This window comes from Lepus europaeus, chromosome 17 (assembly GCF_033115175.1).
Source record: "Lepus europaeus isolate LE1 chromosome 17, mLepTim1.pri, whole genome shotgun sequence".
Lineage (NCBI taxonomy): Eukaryota > Metazoa > Chordata > Mammalia > Lagomorpha > Leporidae > Lepus > Lepus europaeus.
The window spans coordinates 20,360,000-20,383,648 of record NC_084843.1 but is presented as its reverse complement, the minus strand read 5'-3'; the positions used below and the strand labels follow the sequence as shown (position 1 = coordinate 20,383,648).

Sequence of the window (23,649 nt, the reverse complement as noted above, 5' to 3'; positions counted from 1 at the left end):
CCTAATATCCTATACTCGTGAATGAAATATCCTATTAAAACATATTTTTCTTAGCTTCTAAGGACTATCATAATAAATCACTGAAAATGTGACATATCTAAACATATTTATTCAGAAGGAGATACCTTTCTCTGAAGGGAGGAGACAACTTCCACTTTGATTACAGCCTTGCATAAATAAGGTCAGAGTTTGTGAACTCAAGAGGCTTCTATAGCATTGGCAGCTCATGCCAAGAGTCTCAGGTGATTACTGATGTCATGGATGAGTGCCAATTGTTAAATCAACAGGAGTCACTCTGCAGTTGCTCCCCATGTAGGACCTCTGTCCTTAATGTGTTGTGCTACGAGATGGTAAAACCAATCTTCAAACAGTACTTTATACTTTGTGTATCTGTGTGGGTGCAAACTGTTGAAATCTTTACTCAGTATAGAGTTGATCTTCTGTATATAGTTAAAAATGAATCTTGGTGAAGAATTGGATCAGAGAGGGAGTAGGAGATGGGATGGTTTGCAGGTGGGAGGGTGGTTATGGGGGGGGGGGGAGAACTGCTACAATCCAAAAGTTATATTTTTGTTTACTTTAACTTTTATTTAATAAATATAAATTTCCAAAGTACAGCTTTGGATTACAGTGGCTCCCCCCCCAATAACTTCCCTCCCACCCGCAACCCTCCCATCTCCCAGTCCCTCTCCCCTTCCATTCACATCAAAATTCATTTTCAATTCTCCTTATATACAGAAGATCAATTTAGTATATATTAAGTAAAGATTTCAACAGTTTGCACCCACACAGAAACACAAAGTGAAAAATACTGTTTCAGTACTAGTTATAGCATTAATTCACATTGGACAACACATTAAGGACAGAGATCCTACATGAGGAGTAAGTACACAGTGACTCCTGTTGTTAACAATTTGACACTCTTGTTTATGGCATCAGTAATCACCCTAGGCTCTTGTCATGAGTTGCCAAGGCTATGGAGGCCTCTTGAGTTCGCCGACTCCGATTTTATTTAGACAAGGCCATAGTCAAAGTGGAAGTTCTCTCCTCCCTTCAGAGAAAGGTACCTCCTTCTTGATGGCCCCGTTCTTTCCACTGGGATCTCACTCAGAGATCTTTCATTTAGATTTTTCAAAAGTTATACTTTTGAAATTTATATTTATTAAATAAAACTTTTCTATTAAAAAATAAAGACATTTATTCCCCCAGAGTTCTGGAAAGCAGAATTCCATACTCAGGATGTCAACAGAGCCATGCTCCTCTGAACGTTCTAAACAAGAGTCCACCTTGCCTTTTCCTACCTTCAAGAGGTTGCTAGAAATCTTTGCCATTCCTTGACTTATGGCTTTACCACCCACACATCTTCATTTGACTTCATCAGTAAAGATCCTATTTGCAAGGTTCAGATGGACATGAATAGTAGGGAGACAATATTCAAGTACATTATTTTCAGTTTTTTTCCTTTTTCTTGAGACAAAGAAGAATTACCTTGTCAAGGATTGCCTTATATTTCTTTGGAATCCAAATATATCTGCTATTATAAACACGTAGGATAAAACCCAATATATATTGGCATTAACGAACACTCAATGAATGGTGAAGAAAAGCAAAGTATTGGGGACAAATTGAAAACACATAAATTAAAAATAGATAGGACAGACGTGTGGCCTAATGGTTTACATGCTAGCATCCTGTATCAGTGTGCTTGGATTTGAGTCCCAATCTGGCTCCTGATTCCAGCTTCCTGCTAACATGTATCTGGGAAGCAGCAAGTGAAGGCTCACGTACTTGGATCCCTGTCACCCATATGAGAGAACCAGCCCTTGCTGTTGCAGGCTTTTGGAGAGTGAACCAGCAAGATATCTATTTACTATCTAACAATCAATATCACTCGCTCTCTTGCTCTCTTTCAAATAAACAAATAAAAATTCTAAAAATCAAAGAAACAAATCATTCTATGTGGAGATAATGTTTCAAGATCTAGTTACTTATCTGAAGGGCAGAGCTACAGAGCAATAGGAAGAGACAGATCTTCTGTTGGCTTGTTCATTCCCCAGATGGCCTCAACAGTCAGAGTTAGCAGGCCTAGGCCAGGAGCTTGGACCATCTAGGTCTCCTATACAGGTGGTAGAGGGCCAAGTACTTGCACCACCTTCCACTACTTGCCTAGGCACATAAGCAGGGAGCTGGATCAGAAGTGGAATAGCCGGGACTCTCACATATGGGATGCTGGCATTACAGGCAGTGACTTAACCCACTGTACCACAGTGCCATCCCCATGGAGATAATTTTTAAATCTCCCACAACTTCAGGGACAATGTCTTCAACTTTCTCACAGTCCATTTTGACAGAGTCATCTATTAAAGGACCTGTCAAAATCAAGTTTGATACTCCCGCACAGGTATCACAGAAAAGACTGCTTCGTAAACAGAACCATAATGGTAACCAAGGGGGTTGGGGCTGTGGTGCAGTGGGTTAAAAAAGCTGGAATCAGGAGCCAGATAGGGACTCAAATCCAAGCACACTGATACAGGATGCTAGCATGTAAACCATTAGGCCACATGTCTGTCCTATCTATTTTTAATTTATGTTTTCAATTTGTCCCCAGTACTTTCCTTTTCTTCACCATTCATTGAGTGCTCGTTAATGCCAATATATATTAGGTTTTATCCTACGTGTTTATAATAGCAGATATATTTGGATTCCAAAGAAATATAAGGCATTCCTTGACAAGGTAATTCTTCTTTGTCTTCTTTAGAGAGATTGAAAAGTTTACGAATTCTGCTGGCTCTTTTAGGACCCAGACGACGAGGCACCGTGTTATCAGTCAATCCAGGAATATCTTTCTCTCCTTTTTTTTACAATAACCAAGTTGAGAACACTCAAATTGGCATCGACAATGCGGCCCTGAACTGATTTGCACTTTCTTTCTCCAGTTCTCCTTGGTCTGTAACAGGAATGCCCCTTACTCAGCAGCAGGCGGACCCGCCCATGGTTCAAGACACCTTACTTCATGGGAAAACCTTGTTTGTCATTCCCACCACTGATCCGGACCACATAACCCTTCCATTCTTCACCCAGAGCGTCGGCAGCAACTTCTGTGGCCATACGCTTCTCATAGAAAGTATGAAGTTTATGTTCATCATCCACTTCGATGAGTTTCTGGCAGCCAGTGGCTGGGAAGGAGATATTCAGCTTCATTTTGAAGCAGCTGACCGCCTCGGAGGCGCCAGGGAAAAGAGCACTGGCCTGAAGCACTGGCATCCCATATGGGCGCCGGTTCGATACCTAGGTGCTCCACTTCCCATCCAGCTCTCTGCTATGGCCTGGGAAAGTAACAGAAAATGGTCCAAGTCCTTGGGCCCCTGCACCCACGTGGGAGACCCGGAAGAAACTCCTGGCTCCTGGCTTCAGATCTGCGCAGCCCCAGCCATTCTGGCCAATTGGGGAGTGAAGCATCAGGTGGAAGACTCTCTCTCTCTCTCTCTCTCTCTCTCTCTCTCTCTTTCAAATAAATAAATAAGTCTTCTTTAAAAAAAAATGGTAACAATGACAATAATAATCCATGAGCATTAGCTAAAATCCTTCAATGAAAGGATAGCTAAACATTAGGCAAAGCCACAAAATGGAATTTTGAATTTCATCAATAAGTGTTCTTTTGTTTTGAAAAGATAGGTAGTAGGTAGGTAGGTAGGTAGGTGAGTTAAAATAGCAGAAAAGTAAGGTTGGAAAAGTAGTTTAGGAGTGTTGAATAGGTCATAAAAACAAGCAAATATGTAGGCTGGTAGACATGACGGTTAAACAAGAATAGATAGGTAAATAGATAAAATTTACCTACAGACCTTTTTGTATAATCCTAGTTTCTACTTTCCAAAATTCTTAAGTTCTCACAGCACAATATCCTGAAGAAAAAAGTAAAATCATAAGGAGCATAAAGCTGCAATGGGATAAGATGAGATATGAGACTCTAAACACAGGTTTAACTATCAGAAGGCAGAAAGCAGAAACTAGCTAAACTAGCCACTATGTACTTAGTGCATAAATTGAAAACATTCAAAACAGCATGCCCTAACCACATGGTGCATTCCAGTTCTGCGTTCTCAGAATCCTTAATTACCCATCGCACTGTGGGACCTTTGATTCCCCATGGATTCCTTTGGCCCCAGGGAACCTGAAATCCAGCTCCTAGGAACACTCTTGCCAGTCAAAGGGCTCAGCTGTTTGGGAACAGAGCTCAGCAGGAAAGAGAAAAAAGGTCACATCTCAAAGGCTCTGAGTGACTTCATTTTTGCTATTAAAATCCTATTTATTCTGTTCCCAGGAAGTTCATAGTTTAAGCAAATAGTAATTACCTTTATGAGTAACAGTCGCTATCTATTAACTGTGTCTGAACAGTGTATGACCCATTTTTTAATAAATGCAATCCTACCATAGGGGCCATGGAAGAACATGGAAATATATTCACAGAAGTCTCAAATCAAGAGAAGGAAAATTAATTTATAACAGGCCAATAGATACAAGCATTGTGGAGCAGCAAGTTAAGTCATTGCTTGGGATGCCCACCTCTTATATTGAAGGGTCTGTGCCAAAAAAGAGAGCAGATGATGACTCGAGTGCTTGGGTCTTTGCCACCCACGTGGGGGATCCAGGTAGAATTCCTGGCTTTTGGCTTCAGCATGACCTAGTCCCAGCAGCATAGGCATTTGGGGGCTGAATCAGCAAATGTAAGATCTCTTGTGTCTGTCCCTCCCTTGTTGCCACTTTGATTTTCAAATAAAAAAATCTTTAATAAACAGGCCAATAAGCAGGTTTTATAATTCACAAAACATTATCAGCTGCCCAGATGCCATTCAAAACATTCCAAGATAGGGCTTTGCTTCCCATAAGCTACCCATAATCTCAAGAGCAGACATTGGAGGAAAAAAAAATAAGATGACAGCATGTATCATGAATAAAATGCATATCAACCAGGATGAATACAGCAGCAAGATAATTTTTAAATGTACTGAGCTAAAATAATAAAGACATTCATTGTTTAAAAAGGAGTTTGAAGATAAGCACGTGAGTGCATCAGCTCAGTGGCAGTTTGAAACGTCAAGTTCTTCACGTCCTACTCTGCCACCCTTAGAGAACTAGCTTGCCATTTAGTGTGTGCCTGGACTATCACAAGACAGAAGCCAAAGCTCCAACACATTCAAGTCAAAAAGGAAGATTTTTTTCTCATGAGAATTATGTAAAATAAAACTATGAAACTAAGCAAATGTCTCTGGTCTTAAGTTCAAGTAAAAGACAGTTCCTTCCAACCTGTAAACTATTTATTGGGATTTCTAAATCTTTCCCAGAAAATGCATATACTCCCTTCACCTCCTAACCCATCAGTTCTCTTTATTTTTGACCAATAGGGAATTTGGCTACTCTTAGCTACAAGGGAGTTTGGGAAAATATCAGGCAAAGGACAGCAAAGTTGTTACTGTCACTCCTCTTTCAAACCTCAAACACACACCGTGGAGTGCCAGCAAGGGGAAGGGGAACAGATGTGAACACTGCTTGCCAAGCAGCAACTGACAATGTCTCCGCAGGATTTTCACCATTGAAGCTATCCATTAATCTAGCCACGGACAAAATGTCTCTAACAGAGGCACAACTGTCAACCTTTCAGGAGTGGGTGGATGAGTTCCCATGATGCTGTCCTCAAAAAGAAAGAAGCGGGTTCCCATATCACTTATGAATTTGAAATTCACGATATGAAATTAGGACATTTATCCAGCTATATTTTAATAGAAAACTAGTCTGGAAAAACTGTGGGAGCAGAAGTCAGAGGGAAGGTCCATGTTTTAATATAAACTTGGGAACTATGAAAGATAATGTAGTAAACAGCTACTGTTTATGTCAGTATTGTCCAAGCAACCACATCACAAAAAATATCCATTGCTTCATGTAACACTCACTAATATCCCACAGAATATTCTTAGGGAACCGTTGACAACTTGTTTTCTTATTTCCATTACCCTGGGAGAGGGGTAAAATTCCATTTCTTTACCTATTATTTTCTAAGGAGAGATCTTATGATTATATTACTGATAGCTCAGTGCACTGCTAATAGCTGTTCATCAAAGTATTTTTTTCTTCCTTTTCTCTTTGTAAGCCCAACCATGCTATGAGTCACGCTGGAGAGAATGAGCAATCTTAAACCTTCCCAATTAACAAGAATAAAGAATCTAATCATGCAGAGGCCAGACTGAAAATAAAGTCATGCTTATCTTGAATTGTAATGCAGCAAAAATACTATTACTTGGTGAGATTTTGAGGGACTATGAAAAACAGTGACAGCCTGTCCAGGCTGTGACAACTTTAATGAAAACTTTTATTTAAGTGACTTTTAAATGGGACTCTCATCCAAATCTTGATGTGAATACAGTTTTCAAGGAGAGACAGAGCATAGAGACAGAAGATGAGAAGCTATGTCTTTTCAGCCTCCCCGATTCTTCTCCTCCTTTGCTCCTTGATCTCACCACGCAGTCTCCTGGCAAATTCATGGACGATACTATGGTCGAAGAGATACCCTGTGAGAAGGCTCAGTAGTAATATGGATCCAAACCTGGGTGGCCCAGCATGATAATGGACAAAAACTGTGTTATTTTCTATACAGTTTAATTCCAGTTTTCAAAGCAATTTTTTCCATTGCTTTCGTTTGCTGACATAAATAGAGTAAGCAAAATCATAGTAGACCCATGGGTAGACATGATGCTCAGAATTGATAATTATAGAACTTTTAAACTCCATAGAAATCTTTCCACACTGTAATGATTCTGTAGAATTACACTTTGATGTTCTTTTAACAGAAACAATTCTACACAGAGTAAGGTATCATAATGCATTGCCAAGGCTAGTAAGTTTTCCAGCAAAAAACAAACTCTGTCCTATGTCAGTCAAAAAGGTCTTCATTGTTGGTTCTAGCCAATGATAAATAGATCTACTTCTGTGGATCTGAACAGCAAGTAGGGCTAGTGAGTTTTAAAGATCAGACTCCAGGCATGGAAAATTACCCATCTATCTCTTTCCTCCAAAAATCTAATTGTAAGTGATCATCCAGAAATACTTTCTTCTCCTCTTGTTTATCTATCTCAGCCTGTTATGAGTTCCATGGGTCAACTGAAAAGCCATACATGGCTGAAGTCCCAGAAATTGGGAGGTGACCAGTGTACAAATGCCAGGAATATAGATTTGGTAAAAAATTAGAATTCTCACCACCAAAGTAATAAACTTTCTTGCCCATTTTCCTTCCTCTCAGAGCATCAGTGCCAACCAGATACACCTCACTACAGCTCAACCTCACATTTGAAAATTCTAACTTGGTTGGACTTTCCTCCTCTTCTCATTCTGCTTACTCAAATTCATCTTTATCATCACTCCTTTCTTACACAAAGCATCCCTAGCCCTTCCATCTCTTTCTTCATTCAATAAAAGGATTTGCCGGTGGTGGAGCTGAGATCTGAGCACAGATCCGCCTCTCTGCCAATGCCAATCATGTCCTCTCTGCCTCCCTTAGAGTCTCAAGCAGGAGATGAGTTGTGATTCTAACCCATAAGCTGGATATGAAAGTCCACACTTTGAATGTGCTCATCACTGCGGCCTCCAGAAAACACAGTGAGACATTGTTCCAAGCCCAGTCAGTGAAGTTCCAGACTCTCACACAATTCAAATATGAATCACAAAATGGTGGTGAATAGAGGGAAGGCTGCCAACCAGAAAACCCTGAGAAAACACATCACCACCAAAATCAAGTAGCCAGTGGCTTCCTTGACTGCTTCAAACCCAAATCTCTGACAAGCTTCAAGCAAAGGATTAATATAAAATTATTATAAAATAATTACCACATTTATGAACTACATATTTTACCCTCATTGAAAACTGGTATTTCCTTCACTGGGATATTGTTGCTAAACAACCTCAACAAGGAAACACTGTTCTTGTATGTATTCCTCACACAGGACAGTATCTTAACAAAGTGTTATTTTCCAGAAAGCATCCAATGATAGAAGTATCTTCCTAGGAGAAAACCCAATTCCTTTCCTGATGACTGCACCAAAGGCAGTACTCTGGAGTAAACAAGAACAGCCTCATCTCCAATCACAAGCTACAAAGGCCATTCTTTATAAGCCTGCTCTAGTTTGATTCTAGGCACTAGAACAGCCAGTGTGGGAATTTAAGCATCTTCAAAACTGTCATCAGGGATTTGAGGCAATGGCTGCCGTATTATAGGACACTGAGTGAGCAGAAAATTCCTCGGCAAGTTTTTTATTCCTCCTCATCTATCCAGTGTCACCTCATTTCAGATTACCATTGTCTTTCAAAGAAATCTACTGATTAATCCATATAACTAGGGAGTCTTGAGTTTATCTTCAACTTATCTTCTGTTCATACAAATGATGCTACACAGAAGCAACAGCCTGGGCCTTGGTTATCACAGCATCTGCATAATACATATCCAATGCTTATTTGCTAGCTATGCTAGCAGTAAGTGATCTTCAAATAGTGTTTTATTAATAACTGCAAGGCTTCATTTCAGAAGCTCAGGGGAATTTGCTGACTTGCTCAAGACGATTAATCTAACTTGTTCAATACCTACAGAGCTTAAATACAAGTCAGATTTAAACCCACCACTCCTTGGCTATGTCTTGCAAACCACACCGCTTTGGCTGTTCGCTTCATTCTTCCCCATCACGGCCAGACATATGCATATTAATGTTACCTGAGATATTTATGCTCCTTACTCTCATCCCTTCCTCAGTTCTTCCCTTGTTCTTTCAGCCTCTCCTCACCCAAACCTCTAGGCTGTCCTGGTAGGGGTAAAACTACAAGACAGAAATATAGCCATGGAGGCAGATCCACACTTTCTATTCTTGGTACCACCTGCAGAGCAGTTCCTGGCCCATGGTCTGTGTTTAGTAAGTATTAATGAATCCACATATAGATAACAATGATAGCTACCTCTGTACCAGAAAAAAAAAAAAAAAACTTCAATTTGGGGACTACCTCTCAAGGCTGGTTGTCAGGATTTCCTGCACAACCTCTAAGCTTCTGTCTCAATTTTCTACATGGTGAGCTGTTACTCATCCTTCAAGAACTAGCAAATATTTACCTCCTCTGTGACGATACCTTGGAGAAAACATGAGCCCCTGAGCCCCAACCTGCCCTGTGTTCTTTACACAACTCATACATTCTGCAACATTTGCTGCAGTGCAATGGGGTTTAGTTAATCACAGATGCAAATCAGACTGAAAACCCCTAAGGAATAGCTTTCCCAACATTGTCATCTATGTCTCCCCAGTGTCCACCCAGATACTGGGTACATGGTGGGAATCTGACATAATATTGTCAAATTTTCATTTGTATTTCACCACATCAATAAGTTAAAACCAAACTAAGATACCCATTAGATTGTTTTTTCTTTCCCTGATGCATTTGCTTGTTAAAAGGACAGCCACAGATGAGTCTCACAAACACAATGTTGAGCTCAACAGTATGAAATTACATGAAGTTCAAGAATAGGCAGAATTTACTGAAGGTGTTAGAACTGTCCTATTATATAAGTTGTCTTAATGTACCCAAACCTAAGCACCAAAGGGATTCAGAAAAAGCCAACTGTTTTGTTGTTGTTGTCTTTTTGGTTTTTTTTTTGTTTGTTTGTTTGTTTGTTTGTTTTTTTTTTTGACAAGCAAAGTTAGACAGTGAGAGAGACAGAAAGAAAAGTCTTCCTTTTTCCATTGGTTCACTCCCCACCAAGTGGCCAATATGGCCAGCACATTGCGTCTGGTGTGCTACGCTGATCCGAAGCCAGGAGCCAGGTGCTTCCTCCTGGTCTCCCATGCGGGTGCAGGGCCCAAGCACTTAGGCCATCCTCCATGGCCTTCCCGGGCCACAGCAGAGAGCTGGACTGGAAAAGGAGCAACCGGGACTGGAACCCAGGGTGCTGGCGCCACAAGAGGAGGATTAGCCTAGTGAGCCACGGCGCCGGCCACCAACTGTTATTTTTAAATGTTCACAAATTTCATTATAAGCTGACAATGAGCACAACTAAAAGTGACACCTCTCCAGGAATGTTTATGGCAGTTACACAACTAAAACACCAGGAAAGGTACCCTTCCTAGGCATTAAAAGTTATCACTCCCTGGAGAACATTTTTTAAATGATATGACACTGGCTTGAGATGTCCATACCCCATGGGAGCGCCTGGTTCCAGTCACCACTGCTCCGCTTCTGATCTTCCTGCTAACGTAAACCCTGGGAGGCAGCAGGTAATGGCTCAAGTACTTGAGTCCTTGCCACCCATATTGGGGATAGGGATTGAGTTCCAGCCTCCTGGTTTCAGGCTCACCCAGCCCTGACTTTTGTGGGCATTTGTGCAGTGAAGCAATAGATGGAAGATCTCTCTTGCTCACTCGCTCTCACTCTCTCTGCCTCTCAAATAAAATGAAAATAAATAATAAAATGGGCATCAGCTATGGCACTCCAAGATAGAATATTTTTCAGGAAGTTAAAATTTCCAGGGTCACCTTAAAATATAACACCTCTTTCTCACTTAAAAGATGCAGAATATTCTCAAAAACCTAAACTCTCCCCCTGAAAAAGCCTAAGATGGTTGACTTACAGTTGCCCTAGGTGGGGACCACCCACACACACCACCCCCAGTTTTCAGCCTCTTGTAATCTAGTGATGTTTCCTTCCCACCTCAGTGGGGTGAGAGTGGGGTCACCTCTTTTGTACTCTTCACTGAGAAGGTCACAGGGGGAACAGAAGGTCATTGCCACCAGGATACCCTATCTTCCTAGGGCTGATCACAGCAGAGAGCAACGGCTCATCCACAGGCTGGAGAGCACCAGTCCTGACCCCACTCCCCACACCATGGGGCAGTTCTGTTCCATGACTGGGATCTGGGCCATGCCCAGAAGCAGGGAGTATCTGAGAACATCGACTGTCCATTCAAAGTCTCCTCTCCTCCGGAGGAAGAGCAAATAAGTGCTGGGCTTCTGCATCTAAATTAACCTGTAAATACAATCTCCTTTGGTCTAACTGGAGCCCCAGGAACACTAGCAAGGAAAAACCCCTAGGAGGAATGTCAGCCTCCGGAAATTTCACTCTCACATCTGCATTTTTTGGTTTACACCCACTGCTCTCTGCCTGGTCTTCAGCAACATCCCCAGGAGAGGGAGACAGGGCACATTCAAGTTTCTTTCAGGATTGAGGTTTGGGGAAGACAACAAGGACTGGGTGGGATGAATGGAGGTCTTCCATAAGGAAATACTTGCATTACTTTCGTGGGAACAGGCGGGCAAAGGTTTCGGCTTTCAGCACCTCCCTGTCCAGAAACCCCGTCTAGCCACATTCTCAACGTGAGCACCAGTCAGCCTCCTCTCACCTCTACTCTCCGGCCTCCAACCCTACCACCTCACCTTCCCTGGGGCTGCAGGAGTCAAGGGTGAGACATGCAGAGTCACCTGTCAGAGCAAATGCCAAGACAATGGGCCTCAGTCCCTCTAGCTTCCAGCAGGTGGCGCTGCCTGGGTTCCCTCCTGGCCCGCTCAGCATCATGAGTGCCCAGAGAGGCCCTGTGGTTGGGGCCGATATCACAAGGAGCAACAGGGCTGCTGCACAGGCCAGGGGCGTGGAGGACCCCCGAGGCCCCTGCCGGCGAGGAACAAGCTTGGCCCAGCTGCGGAGTCCTGCGGGCGCCCACAGTTCCTATGCTGGGAGCGACAGGAGCTGAACGCGGGTTCTATACCCAAGGGCGCTGCGCAGTCCTCTTCCCTGGCAGCTGTGGGCAGGTGCTCAGGACCCCAGCTCCAAGTTGGGCCCAAAGGGAGGGTGGAGTTGGCGCTGGGCAAGGGGTGGCCTCTGGAGGGGAGAGCGGTGCCGCCCTGAGGGCTGGGGCCAGAGTCTCAGGGACCCTCTAGTGTCACTCCCGGAACCCAGGGGCGCTGGGATCCCAAAGCTAGCCCCACATGGGGGCGTGAAGTCTTCCTGCCCGCTCGCTCTCTCCTGCTTTGGGATGTTGACCTAAACCACAGCACAGCTGTGTATTAGGTCTTGGTCCCAATTTACCGCCAAATAATGAATGTGTGTGCTCCCTTTCCTGACTGCACCTTATCCCATTTAAAACAGCGCTTTCCGATCCGCAGTAGCGTTTTGTGAACACAAATTCTGGCTTCCTCAAAACACCACACCCTCACCGACACTTACCTCCTGTCTTTTTGCTAAATAACCATTCTTATGGGTGTGAGGTAAGACCACTCTGTTGTTTCTATTTGCATTTTCTTGATTGATGGGTTAATGATGTTTAGCACCTCTTCATGCCTACTAAGAGCAAGTGCCCATTTTTTTTTTACTAGATTCTTTGAGATGTGTTGTTGCTATTTAATTGTATGAATTTCTTATAAATTTCTAATGCTTATCCTTTGCTAAGTATTTCCTTTCATTCTTAGGTTATCTCTTAAAACATTAAACAGGCTACAATGTCTTCATAGTACTAAGTCCTAAAAGATTTAATAACACTGCTGTCTGTATACTGTAGACAATATTTTGAAATTCATAAATATCTATATTTAAATAATGAAGAGCATTAGTGGCAATTAACAAAAATATAGTACTGATTCTAACATATACATTTTTTCATTGCTCCATGGTATGGTTTAGAAAATAATTTGGGTTTCCCCCAAAGATCCTTATGTTAAAGTCTTGATCTCCAGACTCTTACATTAATGGATTAAGGATGGAATTTAATTGAGTTATAGCTTCTGAAGGTGTGGCCTTGGAGAGTGATTAGTTTGGATTATGTTATTGGGACAGAGGTCCTATGCCTCCATTATTGTGGAGAGATACTGGTTGTGAAATAAGTGAGTACTTCAGATCTTTCTCTGCTTCTCGCTCACTGTGGGATCCTTCCTCTGTACACATTCCATCCTCAACAGAAGCCAAATTAACAGGGCTACCTGATCTTGGACTATGAACTCCAAACTTGTAATACAAAGTAAAACTGCTTGCTCCCTAAGGAGCTCTTCTCAGGTATTTTAGTTACAGTAACATAAAGCTGATCAATACACTCCGTTTGCTCTGTTGTATCCATGATAACTCTGCAAAAATCTGCCCCTTGTGTCTCTTATGGGCTCCCCTTTAAGACAAGTTAGATATGGTACCTGATCAATGTTTCTAGGAGAGTCCAAGACAACTTCTTTTATGCAAATATTTCCCATTACAGAATTAAAGTACATTGAGTCAAAATTATAAAGAGCATTTCAAAATAAGTGAGAATAGGGGAGCAGACTGCTCAGCCATTGAAGTTAAATATGTGAACAGTTAACACATAAGCATTTGGCATTAAAGAGTATGGGCTGCACTTATTTTTGTGGTCCTTGACCAATGACTCATCCTTAGAACTTAATTCTGTGCCCTTCCATAAAAGCAACACCATCTGATGGACTGTGGCTTCTTGACAGGCAGGAGAAGAAGGAAGATCCTTCTTAATCCTTGAGGGAAAGTGCTGTTTGTGAAATCCAGGCCAGCCACTTTCCTCTCTGCAGGAAACTTTCGGAGCATTATACAATCTCATCTGTTTACTGCCCTCTCGCTACCCTACAAAACTTTTCCCTCCTAGATAACTGTGTGGGAATTCCTCAAGCCGGATTTTTAAAAAGGAGTGGAAAACCAGATCAAAAAATCAGAGACCCAAATGGAGTTCTTAAAGTTCATACCTCCTTTCTTCCTGAACTAATTTCCCCAATAATCCCTTTGGAGAAAGGATGCTTGAAATCCACATGTGACAAGTTCACTGAGGACTGATAACTTTCTTAATCCCCAACTTTCATTTTCCACTTGAAGAAGTGTTTAATCATGAAGATCTTGGCCAGAGGTTGGGTAGTTGGTTATTGGTTTTCTTTTTTTTTTTTTTATAGCACTACCTTTTAATTCATAGAACTCTCTTCTATTACTTCCATCAACAAGCAGAATTTAAAAAATACCAATTAATCTAACTTACCCCTTTCACAAAACCGGCAGAGAAATTGCCTTGTCAGATAGAGAAGTAAAATAGTCTAAGTCACTATTCTAAGCCAATCTTCTCTTGAGATCTTCCAGCATACTTCATTGATGGGACGCTAAAAGGATGAGCTCTCCAGTGCCAGGAGGAGGGAAGACTTGACATCAAGGACCAGGCAGTGGCAGAGATGCACACTTGCTACAAGAAGTCTGAAGACTCGAACTATGAAAAATATATTTCAACTCTATCTACATCTCCTCATGTCTACCACAGCAGACTCCACATCACCCTACTGCTCAAGTACTCTCTTCTCATCTTTTCTCTACAAAATTCACACTAAGAATGGGGCTCATATACTCTGACAGCAGACACAAGGAAAGGAAAAAAAGTAATACATTTATATATATATATATACATATATATTTATATATATACATATACATATTTAATTTTTATATGCAGAAGCTGGCCATTTTTCTTTACCTATGTGTAATTACTCAATCATAAAATAATTTAATAAATAAATATGAACTTTGGGAGAGCACATGTTCATAATTCTTTCTTTTAAATCATATATGATACAGAAGTCCTTGCACTACAAAGCAGCAAAATCAGCACAAGATTTTTAAACATATAACATCACATATCAACTTTTATTTAAAATCCCTTGATAACTTCCCACTCTACTCACAATAAAATAAAGAACTGACTATGAGCCAGCATTATAGCACAGCAGGTTAAGCCACTATTGCAACAGCAGCATCCCATATAAAGAGTGCTGGTTCTGGCCAGCGCCGTGGCTCAACAGGCTAATCCTCCGCCTAGCGGTGCCAGCACACTGGGTTCTAGTCCCGGTCGGGGCACCAGATTCTGTCCCAGTTGCCCCTCTTCCAGGCCAGCTCTCTGCTGTGGCCCAGGAGTGCAGTGGAGGATGGCCCAAGGGCTTGGGCCCTGCACCCCATGGGAGACCAGGAGAAGCACCTGGCTCCTGCCTTCGGATCAGTGCGGTGCGCCGGCTGCAGCAGCCATTGGAGGGTGAACCAACGGAAAAGGAAGACCTTTCTCTCTGTCTCTCTCTCACTGTCCACTCTACCTATCAAAAATAAAATTAAAAAAAGAGTGCTGGTTCAAGTTCCAACTACTCTACTCCACAAGCAGATCCCTGCTAATATACACAGGAAAGCAGTAAATGGTGGCCCAAGTGCTTGGGACCCTGCCACTCATGTGAAAGACCCAGATAGAGTTTCTGACTCTTGGTTTTGGCCTGGTCAGCCCCAGCCCTTGTGGCCAGTTGGGGAACAAACCAGCAGATGGGAAATATTGCATTCTCTTTCTCTCTCTTTCTCTCTCCCTCTACCCTTCTCTCCCTCTCATTCTGCCTTTCAAATAAATAAATTGTTAAAAGAAAAAAAAAAAAAAACAAAGAATAGAGTATGAGACCTGAAGAAGCTGGCACCTCCTGTGTCTTGACCTTATTATGCCTCAGCCACCATGCTTTCTCCCAGCCTATAGCCTTTGCGCCTACTGTTCCACCTTCTTGGAATGTCCAGCCTCACTCTTCCCTCATCACTCTGGATTCCTCTCTCTTGGGTCTGGGCTTACTCACCCTCTCTGAGTCTGGATGAAGGACTTAATTACACTCTAATATGGGGAAAGGTTCATCTACTTGACTCAGAAAATGCTGTACAAACTCATTCAACCTTGTAAGTCTGCTACCAGCATCAATGATACTGCCTTTTATTTATGATGCCCCATTTCATCAGCTCTCCTTTCGAGCTGTTATAAAATATAAGGAAATATACCCACAATCATAGACTTAGAGACAAAAAATCTTCAGACTATTCATGATAACCACAAACTAGAACACAACCCAAAACTTCTTCCATGACTGAGTTCAATGACAAACTATGATAGAACTACTCAACATTAAAAGGAGAATGCTGTTGTTACACGCAAAAATGTGGATGGACCTCACAGGCATTACACTGAGTTAAGAAAGGCAACACCAAAACCTTCCTTGGTATCTGATGCCATTGATACCTCAAAAAGACAAAATTGTAATTACAGAGAACTGATTAGGGTTAGAGAGAGGGCGTGACTCCAAAGGGCTACCACAAGGGAGTTGTTTGGAGCGATGGAACTATTTTGTATCCTTATTACCTTACTGATGATGTGACTACATACATACGTTAAAACTCATAGAACTGTACATCAAAATAAAAGTGAATTTTATTTTAAAGTATGTGTCTCAAATCAGAATTCTTAGATGAATCCTGACTCCACTTCTTATCAATTTTATTGACCACTACGATAATCCTGTGAATCAGATACTACCCTATCTACTTCACAGGTATGGAAACTGAAGATTATGAAGGTTAACCTCCCAGGTTTGCACAGCCAGCAAGGGCAACCTGACAGACCTACAGGCACACATTCATTTTTTTCTCTCATATGAGCGTAACAAACCTTTCTCAAAACTCAGGATTGTTTACTTGTTGAAACTTTTAATATTGAACACAACTGAGAATTATGAGTGCCCTAAAGGCAACTAGACACACTGCTGATTGTTGATTTCAAAGTTAACCAATTTCATGAATATAGATTTTTTAAATTAGCCATGACACAGCCAGAACTCCTAATTTAAAATATTGAAATATTTCTAATATTCAAAATAGGTGAATATTAAAAATCTTATGTATTATAATTTTTCTAAGTTACTTTCCCATCTAAAATTTAGTTCTAATTATTTTTAACTTAAAAAAACAAATTTATGATTTCTCTTGTGTTTTCTCCAGCATCTCATACACCTCTGCATTTTACATTTATTTTTTTAACTGAAAGACAAGTTTATTTTGGTACAAGAAACTTTTGAAATCCATGCATAGTTTTTTCACGGTTTGCAGTCTCTCTTTTCAATTTTTATTTATTTGCAAGGGGTGGGGAGCAGAGAGAGAAAAGACAGAGATCTTCCATTTTCTGGTTCACTCTCCCAGTGTTCACAACAGCCAGGGCTGGTCCAGACTGCAGCCAGGAGTCTGTCACATGGGTGGCAGGAACGCAAGTGCTCAAGGCATCATCTACTACCTCCCAGGGTGCACACTAACAAGAAGCAGGAATCAGAAGCACAGCCAGGATCCGAACCCAGGCATTCCAATGTGAGAGGCAGTTTTTCAAAGCAGCATCTTAACCACTAGGTAAAATGCCCACCCCATAATATGCCTTCCACTGAACTGTTTTAAGACCTCTGTACATGTACTTTAAATACCACCTTTCAAGCTATGGCAAGTTGAATCTTGTCGATTATATCCTCGTTCTGTTAATGTGTTCGATTTTTAACAGGAAATTTATTAAGGTAATTTTAATCTCAATTAGAATGTGACTGAGTTTCCACCTTACACATTCAATAAAAGTGCAACTCATTTTCAAATTATTGAGGACTAATTACAAATTAGATGCTGATTTATTTATTTGGAATCCTTTTTCATATCATTACTTCTAAAAGTATGTACATTTCATTAATTATTTTTGATGACTGCTTTAATGGGTTGTAGAACAAAGCAGTAATTTTGAAAATTATAGCCTTCTGATACCTACATTTAACAAAGACTCCAGACTGAGGGTTATTATTAACTTGACAGTAATTAAAAACTGCAGCACACTCTACAGCAAGATGCATTATGACTTCAATAAATTTCTATAATGAGATAAACAATCCTTTAAAGTTTCTTTTGCATAAATTATAAGAGCAAATGCAAATGTATTTATCTGTATAATATGAAGATTATTTGGGAAAACGTAAAATTCTGGGATATATTTAGGAAAGCAAATTTATTGAACACCTGTTTTGTGCCAAGAATAGTATGTACTTTATTTCATATTTCTAGCAACTCTGATCTATGACAGTCTAATTCCCATTCTATAAATAAGATAACTGTGGCATTGACTAAGATCCACTCTCCTAAGCCTGGATGGGGAGCATCCCAGAAAGAGAGACCAGACATGCAGTATGATGCTAAAGCCAAAGGAACATGGAGAGTTTGAAAAACTAAAAGAAGGCCTCATAGCACTGGTGAGAGTGGTCAGAACTGAGGCCAAGAAGCAGGCAGGGTATCCACTACAGGGTGATGCCTAATACCCAGTAAGAAATAAAGCCTTATTACTATCATCATTTTCTGGATTGTCTAAAGTGTAGATTTGGGGGCCGGTGCTGTGGCGCAGTGGGTTAAAGCTGTGGCCTGAAGCACCGGCATCCCAATATGGACGCCGGTTCTAGTCCCAGCTACTCCTCTTCTGATCCAGCTCTCTGCTGTGGCCTAGGATGGCAGTGGAAGATGGTCCAAGTCCTTGGGGCCCTGCACCCACATGGGAAACCCGGAAGAAGCACCTGGCTCCTGGCTCCAGATTGGCACAGCTCCGGCTGTTGCAGCCAACTGGGGAGCGAGCCAGCAGAAGGAAGACCTCTCTCTCTCTCTCTCTCTCTCTCTCTCTCTCTCTGCCTCTTCTCTATGTAACTCTGACTTTCAAATAAATAAAATAAATCTTCAAAAAAAATAAAGTGTAGATTTATGTCCCACAAAGCAATGTTCTAGGATTTAGTTCCCATTCCATCCCAACTTACATCCTTTTAGTCCATGCCATATTTGTTATTCATTAAGTACTTATATTGAAGTGTACTATATTCCTAAATCTGTATATATGAAATACATGAAAATTGTATAACAAATAAAATTTTAAAAATAAAGTAACTCATGCTCATACTTGAATACAAATTCACTATGAGTTTATAATAAAAAGCAATTGCTCTCAGTCATGGCTCCCAACCTGCAGTTCCACTTCCTAGAAATAACCAGTTTTCATCATTTTCCTGTTTTTTGTTTTCTGATGATCCTCATGAATCTGAAGTATCAAACTTCCCACTGTGTTGTTGATTCCTTTTATCTATCCATTGTCTTTGATTTCTGTTTTGTTCTTTATCTTTCAGAATTCTTCTAATGGTGTTCTATCCCAGCCTTGCATACAAGGAAGGAACACAGTGAAAAGAGAAGGAAGCTCTTTCTGCCCCCTTTCTCATCACCCAGGACTCCAGTGCTCACCAAGCCAGAGCCCTGTCATGTGGCCAAACTCCTCCTGCTGCCTCAACATCACAGATTTCTTATTGACTGCTTTTAGTGTCATTTATTTCATTGTAAGATGAGATTTGTAAAACAGTCACAATATTCTGCATGACAAACATTTGTAAGAACACTCTAAATAGTTTTGATGCCCACGTCAGGAAAAATTCAAGGCTTAGAGGTGTAATAACACACTTTTTTTTTTTTTTGACAATAGTATCTTTTGGCCACCATTCTGCCAACAATCTTATTTAACCACATGAATATGAGCAATTGGACCAGTTAAAATAAAGCATGAATGTCCTTGCTTTAGCATGCCACATTTGTAGTTTGTTTTTTCAAATAGTTATACAGAAAATGCAACATTTCACCCCATTTCCTCAGAGCATGGAAGGCTGACTTAATTTCAATTGAGGAGCATTTTTCATTTGGAGTTACCAAGAGACTGAGAAGCACTTGAAATGTTTGCAGAAGGGAATTCTACTCAGCTTGCAGAAGATTCAGGTGAGATGCGCAGACTATGAATTAATCACCAGGAAAGGGCATCCAAAAAGAGAGCCTATTGTTGCAAGCAAAACTTTGGGCACAGAGTATGTCGTTTAGTAATCCTGCTGCAGAGGACTGGCTAGCAAACAGGGCATCAATTTTAAAAGCTTGCTTTGGAACAGAACAGAAATAGAAGGATAAAATGTTGAAAATGCTGTCTGTTCAGTGGCATGTTTATAAAACTGCTGCTGTAACAGTGCCTCGCTTTCTCTAATTTTAGAAAGGTTGTCAGAGGAAAAGCTGCCCACTTCATGGCCAGTAAGAAGCACATCATAAGAAAAAAATTATATAACATAATCCATTTGTACAGTGTTTTTTACTTTGCAAAATATTTTTGTATTTGTGCTCCCATTTGAAGCCCACAAAAACTCTGTGAAATGGTAGAGCAGGTGTTAATGCTTATATTTTGCAGGCAAGAAAACTGGGACTACAGTTTGAATGAGGTGTCTAAAGTTGCATGTGAGTCAGCAGCTAAACCTGAGTTAGACCCACTTCTTTTCAATTCTAAGCTTTACAATTTGGGACTAGAAATAAAGTTGTAACAAGAACTAGAAAAGATATCACACTGTTAAATCTAATTCAGCAAAGCAGGCTCTCTGCCCCCACCCCGCCTTCTCGTTAGTAACATATCTTTGTTTCAATGCTTCAATTCCCTTTGCTCTAAGAACTTTTTTATAATTCCTCTTATCCCAGCCTGCGCCTCCCTACTTTTCCATTACAGAATTTAGTTGAAGAATCTAGTTCTCTTTTACCTACACATTTTCTTGTACCAATTATCTAGATTTGTGAGTAAAAGTCATTGCAAAAATGTAGTAAATCTTCAGAAAGTAGGAAGGCAATGTGGCTCTTCATTAAGAGCATTGTCAAACCTAGAATCAAATCCCATTCTGCCACTCATATACAGATGGTCTCTCTAAGCTTTAGTGCCTTTATCTGAAATGATTAAATGATAAAACTTACCTATAATAGACAGGAGACTTTTTTTGTTTGTCTGCCCTTTCCACCACACAAAACAAACTCTACTGGGCTACTTTTCACAGGATCTGGTTCATTAGCCCTCAATTTTGGGCAATGTGACCCAGGGCTGGCCAATGAGAACACTCCAGCTCCCTGGTTCTTGTCATTGGTTAATGACCAGACACGTGACATAGCCAGTTCCATCTGCTTCTACCTTAGGACATCACAGGGGAATCAAATAGGTCTGATTGCTGCCATGGCTGCCAGCCTCAACTAGTTCTTCCATAAGAGGAAAGCATGTTCATGGAGGGGAGCCCAAAGCCAATGCAAGAAGGAATGAGAGTTGGGAAGGGAACAAGAACTGGCCTGTTGATCCCTGATTGACAGAGGCTGGAACTGCCCCTCCCAGGGGCTATTGCTACAGTTGTTATTGCTTAGGCTGGCTTTAATAAGGCTTCTCTTGTTTGTAATTAGGAGAGGCTAATAGCCTACCTTGTAGGGGTGTGATAAGAATTAAATGAGGCAATACATATAAGGTGCTTAAGACCGCGCCTGGCACACTCAAACCCTCAGTAAATGTTAACTGTTGTGATGATGGCAAGGATGATGAAGCAAATGAGGGCTTCTATTATTTTTCAAGCGGCAAAGCATCCAATATGGCAATAAATGCTGCTTGCATGCCTTGCTGCTTCTCTCTGTAAGATTATAAGGAGAGATTTGAATGTTTTAAACATACTTTTCCTTTGCCATTTCTCACCACCCAACTTCATCAATATTATTTTTATTCTTTCTTGTTAACTCACGAGAACCTCAATTTAGGATCAGAATGGTGAGAAATAAGGCAGTCCCTGATTGTCAGTATATCTTTTTTTAAAGATTTGTTGATTAATTGATTTGAAAGGCAGAAAGGCACACACAGAGGGAAAGAGAGAATTTTCCATGTGCTGGTTTACTCCACAAATGGCTGTAACAACCAGAACTAGCACAGACTGATGCCAGGAGCAAGGATGCCCATCCAAGTCTCCCACATGGGTGGCAAGAGCTCAAATACTTGGACGCCCATCAAGGCCTCTCAGGCACATTAGCAGGGAGCTGGAGCAGAAGCTGAGTAGCTGGACTCAGCACTGCACTACAGGATGCTGGGCTCACAAGCAGTGGCTTAACTCTATGGCACAACTCCTACCTCTGTCATTATGTTAAGAGGAATAAGTAATTTGCTTTTTAATCAAGACAGTGATGTAACAGGCTAGTGCTGATGGCAACTGGCAATCATGCAAATTTAAAGCCATAAGTTTTATTGTTCTCCCAAGAGCTTTCTAATAGACTACTTGAGAGCCAGGATCCTGAGACAGTGGAGGAGTATGTATGCATATGTGTGTATGTGGTGGGAGATACGAAATAGATCCAAAGGCCATGACATTTCTAAATGTCGTTTCTCTGTCTAGGAATGATATATAGATGAGGACAACTGTTACAAGAGTTTGCAAAAATCTGAGAGAAAGAGGTGATTAAAACCATAGGATAAATAAATATGATTGATAATGATTACTAATCCTCATTTTGATCATCTGCATCAACCATGTTATCAATCAGTACTGTGCTAACTCTTGAAACTTCTAATTGTGCTTACAACAAGTATGGGGATTCACATTGCATTTTTAGGAGCTTATCTAAGTCAACATAATTTTAGGTAAAGACAGCCTACAGGAAAGAAGCCCTGTCCAAACTCATTCCCAGGATATGATCAACATCATTCATTTATAACAAAGTCTGAAGGTCAGCCTCTATCACTGCCTTGTATTACTTTCTTTGCTTTCCCTGTTACCTTCTTTTTAGGAACAGCCTCACCCAGCATCTATGTAGACCTAGAAGCAAGGGAGAGGCTGTCAGTCACGGGGTACTCCATCTCCCCCAGAACACTGAAAAGATAATACAAAAGGACAAACCAGAGACCACTTTTAAATCAAAATGAGGATACTGGGTGAGGAAGGGTCTCTTTCTTTATGAGATCACAAGCTGTAATGTCTGTAAGCCAGGCTATTATTCTGGGAGCCTCCAGAGAATGGAACCATGGGGCAGGGGGCAGAGAATATACTGGCGAATATAAATTGAACCTATAGATCCATCTGAAATGTGAGAGACAATTGAAGATGAGATTACATGTCCTGAAATTAGAGAATGTAACAAATTCCTTTTTTCCCTATAAAACAAATATTGAGTTTGGGTTCCATCATTTGTAAACAGAAATCTTGGGACTAATATATTGTGTAGTCTCTCTTGGTATTTTTTCATTTCAATCCTTTTTTCTTGTTAAGTATGAACCAGTTGCCCCTCTGGCTATCATTCAATAGAGAATGTTCACACTCAGGTGAAAAGATGGCCAGTCGAATATGTGTGTATGTGTGTGTTCTAAGCAGTCTTTAGACTTTGATCAGAAAACTCTTCTGTGTTCTAACTCAAATGGCTTAACTGCACTGAACCACTAATCTTTGGCATTCCTCAAATGCAAGTGTAAATATATCTGTATACAAGTCTGTAAAGAAGTCTGCACAAAATAAGTAAGTACATAATTTCCCAGAAAATATATGGATACTTAGTAAACTCTGGCCACTCTCAATTTCTACCTTCCTGGATAATTTCACAATCTGTGTTGCTTTTGGTTCATGATTCTGATCAGCAGTGCTGCAAAGATGTGGGAAAGATATGAGCAGATCATCTGTTCTGTCTCTGGGGAGCATGGGGCAGGGGAGAGGGGTGCAAGAGTGGGCTTTCTTGACGGCAAGGAAGCTGGGAAAGGAGGGAGAGTGCGACATGCAAGAGGCAAAGAGGGCCACAGGTGCAAAGGCAACTCCTAAGCAGCCTTCAGGGAAGAAAAGATGTGAGAGTCACTTAGGGATAAGACCACAGATAGTCACTTAGGGATAAGACCACAGACAGTGGGTAGCCCAGAGTTCCTCACTCCAGCGATGGAATCCATAGAGGAGCAACTCTGCGGACCTGGGC

The 23,649-nt window shown here is 41.0% G+C and overlaps 1 pseudogene; it reads right to left on the bottom strand.

Moving 5' to 3' along the window:
* Positions 1-2,666: 2,666 nt before the first annotated feature.
* LOC133775759 (small ribosomal subunit protein eS6-like) lies at positions 2,667-3,225 on the bottom strand (annotated as a pseudogene).
* Positions 3,226-23,649: the final 20,424 nt, after the last annotated feature.